The following is a 12593-nucleotide window of genomic DNA, read 5'->3' as shown; positions in this document are numbered from 1 at the left end:
TTCTAGCCATTGCTGTCGGACTCTGATTATTTTGCATTTTAACACACGGAGATTGATTTCTTGCCTAAAATGAGCTGAATTCTATTTGGATCAGTTCGGCAGAATTAAAAAGTATAATTAGCCTGAGAATTCACTTCACTCCACAACCTAACTGCCACTTAAATATGCCCTGCGATGCTTTTACACTTTGTGTGGGGCTTATAGAGCTGAGCTCTAGGCTGAAGCAGTTGATTGGATGCAGGAAAGCAGCCATGAACGGCTACGAGCTCCTTGTTGACGATCCTGCATATGCGTGTGTTATCTTCTACAATTGTCCTCATAAAATTAAATAAAAGCACGCGTTCATTATTGCGGGGCTCCAATTAAGAGACAGCTGGTGCTCTTATTACGCCTGCATTAAATTGAAACTTGTAATTTAGATGTCCAGATGCACACTTTAAAACCCAAGTATAAAACTGCATTTGCTTTGTCCATTTTCCATTCAGAAGTATCTGGAATCTTACCTCAGGGCTCCTCCTACCCGGTAAACTCCCTTGCAGTCGGGGAAGCATTTCCTCTGATCAACAGTTTTCCACTCCCAAATCTTGGAGGGAAATAAAAGATCTGGGGGGTTTATGGAAGGGAGGAGACCCAGGAAGGCAAACGGTGAGTATTTTACCCTCCACGAGTTGAAATACGCATTGATCAAGGGCATTTTGGAATTTTCCTACTACACCTCACCTGTCTCCGGAGTGTCTAGAAACCTATAGCTTTGCATTACAATTGTCTCTGTAGTTGGCACTGCCTTCGCTGAAGCTCTAGAAACTTTAGAGCCGGCTCGCGCTTGCGACCCGGGGGTGGTGTGCGCATATCCCTCCAGCCTTGCTTCTGTACATCCTGAACAACATTATGATTTGCCCCCATCCCCCCTCCACGCACACACACAGTTAATAATGCAATGACAAAAGCCACTCTCGGCGAGGGCTTGTGCAAGCTGAGGGCTTGGGGGTGGGGTGGGGGGAGGCGCCACACCCCCTGAGAATAAAGCCCACGCCAGCAGTCTCCGAAAAGCCAGCGCGAAGGTACGACTCGCACAAAGACGAGATTTCACGACGCAAGTGCGTCCTACAGGAAGAAAGTGCCCCCAGTCGGAGCGCGAGCAGGAGCGCGACTTTTTGGCGCTCTTTGCGAGCGAGCCGCAAGGAGGCGGAAGACTGTCCCGGGCCGGGGCGCGGGAATCGGAGCAGCCAGCGCCGGACGGGGGAGTTCCTGCGCGTGGCGTCCTCGCAGCGAGACGCCGCCGGAGTCGTCCTCTTGGTGAGGTGAGGTTGGACGGTGGCAGGGGTGGTGGCAGTGGCGGCGAGGGGCGACGGCCAGGCGGGGTGAGTGGCGCTACCTGGCCGGGCGGGGCGGGGCCGGTTCGGGGCGGCTGCGGAAGGCGGTTGCCGGCAACTCCAGGAGTTTGGCGTGAGTTGCCTTGCGGGAGCCTCAAAAACCAAATTGTCTCTGTGGAATGGCCGAGTGCTAAAGTGTGAGCCAGAGGGGTCGGCCTGGAGAAGCGCGGAGATGCGGGACTTTTGTGTGTATTGTGGGGGTGTACGGTGGAGGGGTGTCCGGGAGAACCTAGGACATGCCTCTGACTAGGGGCCCGACTTTGGGGGGATGAGATGTGGGGGGTTGGGGGGTGGGATGAGGGTCGGTTGCCACAGCAACCACGAGCCTCGGTGGCGAGAGCCTCGTGCCTGCTCCTGCCCGCCCTCCGGCTCTCCAGCTCTCCAGCTCGCCTGCCCGCGCGCGCCGCTGCGGCCAGAGAGCTAAGGCGCTCGGAGGTGTGCTCCGAGTGGACTGAACCAAACGGTTGCGAGCGCGGGGGGAGGGGAGGGCGTGCTCCCGGGCCCCTCCCCTAACCCGTCGGCCAAGTTGTGGGGGGACCCCCCTTACGGAGGGCACCCCACACACTAGCGTCTCCCCAGGCCCGAGGCAAAAGCGTGGGGGACTTGGGGACGGGGTTGGGGGTGGGGGCGGAGGTGGACACCTCAGGGCTTGTGGTCTTGGTCCCCGGAGTTCCCAGCGCGTGTTGCTGGACTTGACACCGTACACCCCGCTGCTGCTGACTTGGAGCCCGGTAGCACGTCCCAGCCCTGAAGTTATGGAGGTGGGGCGGGCTTTAATTTGCCTATATCTAAGGATTTCAGGAACCTCGCTTTAAAATGGCGGCATCCACTATACACCCCTGCTAAAGGCTCTCCTGGCACCAGCACCTGGGCCACCTCGCGCAGCGCTGCTTTTTTTGCTTCTCCTGCTAACAGATGGCATGTGCCCCTGTTGCTGCCTCTGCCCCTACCACTGCCACTGCTAGCAGGGCCCCTTAGCCTCTGGGTTTGCGCTAGCGATTGAAGGTAAGGCTGCGGATGAGTTTGGGTTTTTGAAACTGGCTGCCTTGCTAGGACGCCAACGAAATGCGCTGCTTTTTAAACTTTTTTCTACTCCTGCAAAATGGCAAACAGAAGGCAATTTAACACTGACTGCAACTTGTTGCGAGTTTTTTTTTTCTGTTTGTTTCGTTTTCTTTTTTCTCTTCTTTTTTCTTTTGCTTTTCCTCTTATCTTCCTCTCCCTCCCACTTTTCCCTTTTTAAGTTAAAGAAGCTTCCTGCATGGCTTGTCATTAGCAAAAGCTTTCTCCAACTAACTTTCCCATTTCCCTGGGATGCCTTAGCAGGGCCGCAGCAGAAGTGCCTCTCTTCCCTCCCCGTGTCGATACATTTGGGCAGCTTGCTTTGTACTACCTGGAGCTGAAGGGCATGACGGCTCTACATTATAGGGGTGTATTATAAAAGGCAGCTTTGGTTTTTAGCACTAGACAAAATGCTTCTATGATATAAAAACGACATTAAAACAGGGGTTCTACTGACGTTTAACAGCAGGCCATTAGTTGTGCTGTTTTGGCACACGTGAGTTTTTCAGAACACTGTTTATTGATACGTATGCACCCACATAACATACATCTATGTGAATTTTTTGTTCCAATGGCTTTAGGGAGTCCTTTTGTCTAGATGTTCTTAATTGCTATTTATAAACTGGCCCCTGAGCCCCCACAACCTTCCCATATGTGGATGTCAAGTTCATGGGAAAGCATCAATTAAAATAGAACTGCTGCAAGATTTAATTTTGAAATGATTGGTGATTTATCACAGTGCAGGCATCTTGGTTTAATTAGTAAGGCTTTGGGTGATTACTGATATAATGGTTGGAGAACAGACTGCTGGTATACCTGAACCAATGCCTGGACACCACCACGTAATATAACTGATCCAGGTATTTCCTCCCTCTGAAGAAAGGCATATTGACAGCGAGCCTTACCAGAGACTTACGCTTTTTTTTCTGATTTTAGGCACATTTTCTCTTTGCCTGTGAGAAATTTAGGCCTTAAGTAAACATTAACTAGTAAAGCAAGTTAATTTTTTAAAAATTGTAATGCTTTGGGGAAATGGTTTTCACAAATGTTTAGAAAAACTTCTCGAAGCAGAGCCTAAACAGCCTTTTGTGTATAACCTGGCTATACTACTGCACTCCTGGGTGCTTTTTACTTCTCTCAAACAGTAGACGCTGGAAAGGAGGGGAAATATTGTTTCACACTTACTAAAGTCTAGTGCAGGTTTTCTGCCCAGGTGCTGCTGTCTACCTAGAAACAAAGACCCAGTGCTGCTAACAATGGAATTTACTGTGTAATAATCCCACACTGCTCTCAGAGACCCATGGGAAGCAATCCCATTTGAAAAGGGAGGTGCTAGAGGGAGATGGATAGATATTTTCAAAGGAAGGATGACAAAAAACAAATTCTCAATTTTTTGAGATGATTTTTAATCTTTTTTTTATTTTTTAATGATTTTTTTTAATGATTCCAAACATCATCCTCAGTTCTATAAGCTGTGTGGTGTGACTGAATGACTTTGGGCCAAATACATCATTATAAAAAGCGAAAGTATTAAACCTTGGGGCCAGAGCATTATAGGTGTGAGAGCATATCCCAGTTAATGTTCTGCTGCCTTATATAGGGATGAGACTAGAAACTTTATTTGAAAATGGGAGAGAGAATTGGGACAGTGCTGGGTGGTGACTTTCTGCTTTGCTCTGCTTGTAAGAACCACTCCATTTCTCGGATTTCCGTTCCTGCTTTAAGAATGCATAATGAGTCCCAGGACTGTTATAAAACAGCTTTTTCTCAACTTGAAATAGCGTTTCCTAACAGCTTCTTTTTAAGGGGCATAAAACCTACGACATGAGCTCGTAGCCAAAGCAGCCTGAGTGTATTTGTACCTATCTTATAGTTAAATAATGTTTTGCATACACTACTGTTTAATAAATGTTGAACTATACAGGAAAATAGGCAGTCTGTAGTTCATAAAGGAACAGGTTTTGTGCACAGCTTTCAATTTAAACTGAAAGCCTTTTTGTACACGTGCAAGAACCTAAAATGCAAAGTAGATCACACTGCGCCTCCTCCTCATTTCATTCTTCCTGCCTAAAATGGGTTCTCTTGTCTCTCACCGTACTTCCAGGGACTTGGGAAAGTTGTCCTTTTAGCCAGTAGGTGTGTTATCTGTCCAGCTTTACACAATGAAGAAGTAAAAAAGCAGCTTAGGAATAAAAAAAAAAGGTTTGTCTTTTAAGTGGCTGCACCGTACTACACATTGCTGGAATGGTGACAAGCTCTTGGCTGTTGTACAGATGTTGACAGTATAGCTTGAAGTACAGTTCTGTTCTCCATTCAGCTGTCTTTGCATCTAGGAAAGAGGGGCGGGAAGAGAAGGAGTGAAAAGCCGTACTGTGATGGAGCTATTCATTCATAAAACTTTACACATACTCTGCTTCTGGTGAAAGAAAGTCAAGAAGGTGGCGGAATTTTTCCTTTGAAATAAAAGATTCTGTCTGCTAGATTACATACGGGCATTCGGGAAATGCGAACAATAAGTATATTAGACAAATATCTTGTTCGTGTCTCATTGTTAAAACAAAATAATGGTCACTGTCATGTTAAACTGCTCAAAAGTCTGAAAGTGATACAGGTTGCAATCACCTTTACATTGTTGTTCTTATTTTGAGACAGGGTCTCACTATGTAGCTCAGGCTTGCCCTGAACTGGTTACAGGTATGTATCAGGCTGTGGAATTATGAGAGCCATTGATTGAACAGATGGATTGAGACCATTATAAATGTGGTGTTAAGGAAGTAGAAATCAGAACTAATATCCCTCCATGGTATTTTTCTGCTTCTCCCTCGGTATGATATGATACTTCAAAAATGGAAAGCTGGGTTTCATATAAAATGAGGTGGATCTTTTCATTCTGAGAGAAAATACTGTGTCTAAGTGCAAGGAGTTTCAGTGTCAAATAACCAGCAAACAAACATGAATTATGAGCAAGGAGAAGCAATTAGATGTGTATTGATGTAGACTTTGAGATCTATAGGGAACTCGAAGGTTGTATGGTATACTTATATGTGGCCTCCTGACAACCAGGAGACTAAGCTGCCAAGACAACTTTGAGAATTAGGACATATAAGGTATCGATTACTTTGAAAACATTTTTATAGTCATTTTTAAAAGGCACGGTATAAGCCCATTATGATTTTCTAGTTGACTTTCAATTGGGTGATATTGTTTTTAAAAGATTGATGGGGAAGATTTTGGTTCAGAAATGAAAGTATTCCACAGTTTCTGGGACTATAGGTACAAGTATAACTTTGATTACAAATGTACAAATTTGTGGTCAATTAAGAATAATATATGTAGTCACACATTGATTTCTCCCTGAAATATAGAAAAATAGCTTTTTTACAGTGTTTTTACAAGATTAAATGAAAGAAAAACAGGTATATTGAAAATAAACAATAACAAATATTTTTATACAAATGACCTGTCTTTGTTGCTTAGAAATGTTTACCTCTGGGCACACTTTAAGAAAAAGGCTCCGTTTCTTAGAACTAAAGAGGAAGCAACAATAAATGAGACTTGATTTGTGTGTGTGTGTGTGTGTGTGTGTGTGTGTGTGTGTGTGTGCACGTGCATGTGCGTGCATGCGGATTTTTTTATTTTTTACATACATGGTGTTAGGATTATTGTTTCCCAGAACCCACGTTATAAAATGTAGTTGACATCGGCCTCTCTGATTTGCCGAGACTAATTTCCAACTCCTAGGCTTAAGTGCTTCTACGACTTTAACCTCCTAAGGAGCTGGGACTATAGCCATGCAGCCCCAAGCCCAGCTTCTCGAAACTCTTTATAACAACCATGAAAAGAAAAGTTAAGGGGAAGAGGATCCAGATTAGAAATTTAAGACTCAATTAGTCATGCTTGTTAAAATATATGTCCACTCTCAAGGCAAGTCCTTGCAGCAGGATTAAGTTGGCTGACAAGTAGAAGTGATTTGTTTATAATTCGGGGCAGTTTTGTCATTACCTATACTGTCAGTGCATCTGTGTGTCGTCGGAAAGAGAATGCCTACAATTGAGAAAGGGCAGTCTACATAGAAATACAGGGGCTAGCACTGGAGAATTCTGCCACGCTATTTGACCTCCTCAAGTCATCGGAGCATCCTAGAGAGAGACTGGAGTTTGGCTGGATTGGATTTTTCAAATTGGTTTTAGTGTGTCCCTGAGTGATCCGGAGAATTCTGAGCTTGTTGGCTACCTCCATTTGTGTAGAAATTTGGGAAAGATTTGCTTAGGCTCATTCAGGTTTCCTTAAGTGTAGCAGCACGTCCTTTGTAGGTAGACCCATGGATCTCTGTATCTTATATTGTCAGTGCTTTCTCTTCTAGGTAAAAGTTTTATTCAATTAAAGAATAGAATGCTATTTCTAACTTGCTCTTCATTTTATCCATACTTTTCCTGTGATTTTAAGTAATATCGTTTGTTCCTATTAACTAAAAATGAGGAATAACTTATATTTGACTGAATGTCTTGCTGAGGGCCATACTAGTGACTCAAAATGAGACCAGGGGCTACACATTCACTGACAGCTTTTAGGATGAGACCTCAGAGAGTGACCTGAAAGCTAACTGCTACTTTTCTGTCACCAGGAATTACATTTAATGTACAGCCTTGGCATCCCAGGCAAATCATCTTCACCGTGAAGTTATGTCTATACAGTTCTTTTTAACAAGCACCACAGATTACAAAAGAATAGATAAAAGAAAAACTGTTACTGAGGTACCTCCTGACATGTGTGTTTTAGAAAGTGATAGAGACACACGAGAAATATGAAAAAGATACTGGGACACTCTCTTTTTCAGACACTGTCCATTTACAGGTTGGATAGCTTTCTATTTTCCCAAGATGTGGGTGTGAATGGTGTCTCTTTTTACTGTATCTAGAAAGCAAAGCCCTATCAGGACAGGAACTGCCATTTCTGAGTCTCTGCAATCATCTTTTGTGCCCAGAGGACTATTGTTGTTTTTGATAGAGCTGTTGCAGTTTCTCCTCATGTAGCAATATAAAAGGAATTATGCAACAGGATGCATTGAGGAACAAGGTGGGAGGGACACCTTGTCGGAACACAAAGAAAGGCTTGAATTTCACCTCGTTTTTAGGCTGCTACCTTTATGGACAAAACAACAGCAAATAGTAAAAGCAGAACAAAAGTGTCACGTGTGGTATTAGTGTGTGTATGTGTGCACCTGTGAGTGCCTGTGTGTGTGTGTGTGTGTGTGTGTGTGTGTGTAAAATAGAATTCCTCAGTTCTTTCCTTTACAAATGGACATAATCTATTGCTTTATTAAGATAATGTTTGTGCATTGGGGCTCAGTGGATAAGTGTACATCGTGCACTTGTAGAGGACATGTCTTTCGTCCCAGTCATATCAGGTAGCTCACAACCACATCTGGCCACCTCAAGCTCCTACAGTCTTGTACACACATCCACCCACTCACGCATACATATAATTAAAAATAATAAAAACAGGTGTTTAAAAAGATTAGGTTTGTAGTCTAAATAAATATAAGTACTTGGGAGACTAATTAGAAAAGGGGGAAAATGGAGAAAGGCAATATGACTCAGAGGAGGGTAATAGGGGATGAATACACGTGATAATTTATGCATGTATAGAAGCAGAATGATGAAATAGACCATTTTGTACAATTAATATGCTCTGTTGAGATGCTTTTGAAAAGAAATGTGAAGTACTAGACTGGAATATCATAAAGGTGTTCTTCTGAGTTCTGTTTAAATTATGTAGAGGTGTAGTCAACAAGACCCAAGCATGAAGCTCACACCTCATCTCAGTATTAGTGTCAAGGATTTGTTTGCCTTTGTGTTTCTACCTGTGTGCTTGTATGTTTGTGCTTGCTCAGCCAGCGGCGTGAATGCACATACTGTTGCTAAAGGGCACATTGATGCTTTTGAAAATCCTTTCTGTCTGTAATTGGTGAGAATACCAAAGAAGGTGGGGGAACTATTCTCAGCAGCGATTTTGAGAGGGCAAACTCCCAACTCATTTATGCCAACCTCCCACCAGTCTCCTACCCAAGTACTTGGATAGCATAAAATAAACCTTATTAATTCATCCGGAAGTATAAACTGAAACACAGTGCACCTTATGTAGCCGTGTTTTATGTCTGCAAGTTTCAAATACATGAAAAGTGTGTGTGGAGAGGAGGTCTTTGGGTGCTGAATCTGTGTGATTGGATCTGTTCTATGAATGGCTATAGCAGTGGTCTCAGCTTTAGACAGATCTTGTGTCAGGAGTTTTTAAAGTAAGCTTGAGGCTGGATTCAGATTGACATGGACTGTAAGAAAAGGCTTTTTGGACTTTTTGGGGGGGGTGAGTTGCAAAACAGGGTTTCACTGTGTAACCTTGGCTGTCCTGTATACTGGACTGACCTCAAAGTCATAGAGACCCATCTGCTTTCTGAGTGCTGGGATTAAAGGTGCGTACCCTGTTTATTAGAACTTCTGAACACTGGTTGCCCTTTATTATGTATAAATCCTCTTTATCAAAGAGATAAATTTTATTCTGTGGAAGAAGTCATTTGAATATACTGAGAAATTCTATGTAGCAGAAATAACAATGCAAAATATTTTCCCTTTATTACTTAAATGTGCCTCCCCCAATTCTTGTGATTGAGAACTTGAACAGCTGGCAAAATGTACCACAGTGCTTTTCACTTTACTATGCCGGGGGAAAAAAATAAGAATCCCTCTGTATTTTGTGAAGAGTGATTTTCCTAATCTTAATAAGGATCTCCAATTTGATTCAGTTAGGTAACTCTTGCTAAATGTGTACAAATCCTTTTGTAGGGTGACGACCGTGATGATGATGGTGATGACAGTGGTATAAGAGAAACTCTTAGAAGCTGCTTCCTGCGATGCTATTCTGCATGTTCTAATAGTACTGATCAGGTGTGCGACAACTACGCTTCATAAGTTTGGTTCTGAAGTAACAGGAAAGAAGAGGCTGCATCAGTAATTCTAGTATTTGTTCCTAAATTCTTTTCCTAACTTTTGCCTACTGGTCTAGCATCCATTAAAATGCAGCAAAATGCCCAAATGACAGGCTGGGTGAGCTCTGCGAAGTTCATGACACTTTGTAAGTTACATTTGTCAATTCACTCATGGGCCATACAATAGCCCTTCTTATGGTCTTGTGTCTATCACCAAAGAAATCTCAGGAACAGTTTTAGCTATCTAAGAAAGCAGTTCAAATAAAAGTGCTTAAAATGGTGACCAGCAATGACAGGAAATGCTGGTTACCCTCGTCTCCTTCATAACTAAGTGAGGCCCCAGCTGGCTGACTGGCTTTAAACTTCCTGTTTGAGGGCTGCTTGGGTCAAAAGTAGCTGTGTTTTCCATATAGAGATTTTTTTTTCTTTATTCTGTAAGGCCACAATAAATCTGTCACTGGACTGCATATTTTGTATATTTTATGGACTGAATCATGTGGTTTGAGTTTAATTTGGAAGGCAGTGCTTTTACAATCAAGATTTTTTTTAACCCTGACATGTGCAGCTTTGGGTCTGGGATTGCACTGGTCTCCAACATTTTATGACTTTATTTACACAATAGTGATTGTGGAGGAGGGCATTTCCTGCTAGTTAATGACTGGCTGGAAGGCCCAACACTCCAAATCCAGGGGGAGAGGTCCATTCATTAAATGCCAAGATGGAGCCTGACCTCCTTTTCCATGAACTGGTAGGGAGAAAGTGAAACTGCAGTCTACCTTCTGAATTGCCCAGAACAGGGGGAGCAGAGTTAGCTATGGAGGTGGGGCCTCATGGCATGGGGAATGGGGCTTCTTTTCCTGACAGGAACATGCTAAGTCTTTCCCTTAGGTTGTCCAACAGGGTCTTGGGCCAGGAGGGCATTTCCTTTAGGTTGTCATTGCATAGGGATCCAATAAAATTACAGGCCCTTAACTGACCTGAAAATGCTCAACTAGGATGTACTGTAGCTACCTTAAAAACCTGTGCTATGACGTGATTGAGTTTCTTCATTGGTTGGATAACTGATTATGACTAAAGTAGGCAAGAACAACTTAGAATGGGATGGAAAGAATGTCTTCATTCAAAGTCACACTCGAGGGCACCAGCAGGTAGACATATTCTTTTCATTGACTCCCAATACACGAATGAGAAATACTGTTCATAAATCCTGCTTTAGCATCTGAGGAAGTACCTCGGGAGGTAGGGTGATAGTAACCATTTAACCGGTAACATCTCCAGGAAACAGTTTTCTTCTTCTGTAGTTCTTGCCTGCTGTAAGCCATCTGAAGTGTAAAGAACTTGGCATTGATTTAGAACAAAAATAGAATTAAGACCAGGGCTGGGTTCACATGTAGGAGTTCCTTATTTCATGACCTGTCCTTCACTCCCCTTAGCTTATTAAGCCTCCAATTTGCTGACTAGTTCAATGTTTATAAAAGATAAACGTCTGTTCTGGGTTCATTTAGTAGGTACATCCGTATGAAAACACTTGTGTGACACAGAACTTGTCTTGCCCTTTTACTTGAAATTAAAGTTCTTTTATGTCTTCCAAACTTGGTGGGGGTGGGGGTTGGTTAGAAGGACTGAACTGGAGTTTTCAAACATAGGCCGTCAGACACCTGGATCTCTTCACGGGATTGAGTAATCTGTCACACGCAGAGCAAACCAAATAGTAAGTTTCAGTTTCGAGTCTGGCAAATGTCATCATATACTTTTAAAATATTCTGTAATCTGGAGATTGCTGGTCATTACGAGTTTGCAAAATGAAAGGGTTTTAAAGTTTTGAATGCTCTACAAATAAACTGTGTACCCATTATACTTGTTATTAGTAAATGGTTCCTTCAGCAGGTTTTTCAACAGAGATGTGAATGATGAAATAACAGGTCAAAACATGATTTTGTTTAAAAACTTGAATTCAAAGGTTATAAATCACTAAGGTTTTTCTAGATTGAATTAATGTCAGTATTCTTCCTTACAAACTGTTTTGGGCTAAGAGCCAACCAAGTTTTCCCAATTAGGTATCCTATTGGCCTGAATATTCTATTCAGGCATAATTAGCAACATGGCTGCATTTAAACAACAATCCCAAAACCTTAGAGGGAGCTTGCTCTACAAATTTAATTATGCCCTTCATTTTCTTGACATTATTATTATTTTGCTTAGCAAACTCCTGCTGTATAGTTAATCTAAAAGTATATTATTTTAACGTTTGACTATGTCAGTCTGAATCACTGGTGTCAAAAAGTGAAGCTTTACCCTGCTGTGTATGGGCATAATAGTATTTCCTCGTTCTCTATGTCTATCTGTTTGATCTTTGTAGTTTTCAGGTATCAGCAAACGACTGGGCAGTGTGCAACAAAATGTATGCACTCAGTTGCAGTTAGCATCTCTTCAGAACAAAACTGCATGGAATGGATTTTTCCTTTTTGATTTTCTCGAGCGGACAGTGATCAAGGGATCCTGGGGCCATTGGTGTCAAAATACTGAGTGATGCTGGTTCAGTGCCTTGGTAGCTATGTTCCCATTTCCAAGTATCTAAGAAATTCATGAGAATGATTACTCACAAAGGGGGTGGGGGACAATAACCATTTCATTTTTCCGGTAATTAAACCCAGGAAGAGGAAATGAAAAAAGATTTCCTCTGCTGACCAGATATGATATTAGGCATTGAGTGCTATCCATTGGGATATTTGAATCATCCTTATTATAAATTTTCACATTCTGTGTATATTCTATGGAATCAAGTCATTGGTGGAAGGAAAATATTGTTGTCTAGGCTACTGTTGTTTCTGTGGTAGGATCATAAGTATCTTGTCTTCACCTTCCTACATCTGTGGCCATGTTCCCTCCCAGTGCTATCAACCCGTTTTCTGTCCTAGATATATTGAATTTATCTTCAAAGATCTCTTCCTGTGGGGTATCCTTTGGAGCCTTAAAGTGGTGCTGATTTCTCAATTCTCAAGACTTGAAATGCCTTTCATCACACACATTTAATTGTTAAACTCGTTACCGTCCTAAAAATAAAATCTCACTACCAAGGACTTAGCATCTAAACTCTATGAGATTCCTTCCTCAGAAATGCTACATGTAAACCCTAAGACTAGGAAAAGACATTCATCTAGTCATGGCGTAATTTC

The 12593-nt window shown here is 42.5% G+C and overlaps 1 protein-coding gene across 19 annotated transcripts in view; it reads left to right on the top strand.

The window, feature by feature from the left end:
* The first annotated feature begins 1012 nt into the window (after window positions 1-1012).
* Mbnl3 (muscleblind-like splicing regulator 3) overlaps window positions 1013-12593 on the top strand; it is a 95244-nt gene continuing 83663 nt past the window's right edge. For 10 of the 19 annotated variants that reach the window (XM_039099616.2, XM_063279907.1, XM_063279906.1 and 7 more), the window contains exon 1: window positions 1172-1301. The gene's annotated coding sequence lies outside the window, so the exon portion shown is untranslated. Of the gene's footprint in view, window positions 1302-2162; window positions 2379-12593 lie in introns of those variants that run through there. The other 9 variants (XM_063279911.1, XM_063279910.1, XM_063279909.1 and 6 more) reach the window with 4 other exon arrangements.

Source organism: Rattus norvegicus, chromosome X (genome assembly GCF_036323735.1).
Source record: "Rattus norvegicus strain BN/NHsdMcwi chromosome X, GRCr8, whole genome shotgun sequence".
Classification (NCBI taxonomy): Eukaryota; Metazoa; Chordata; class Mammalia; order Rodentia; family Muridae; genus Rattus; species Rattus norvegicus.
Note: the sequence above shows the minus strand (reverse complement) of the source record. Positions and strands in the feature narration are given on the sequence as shown.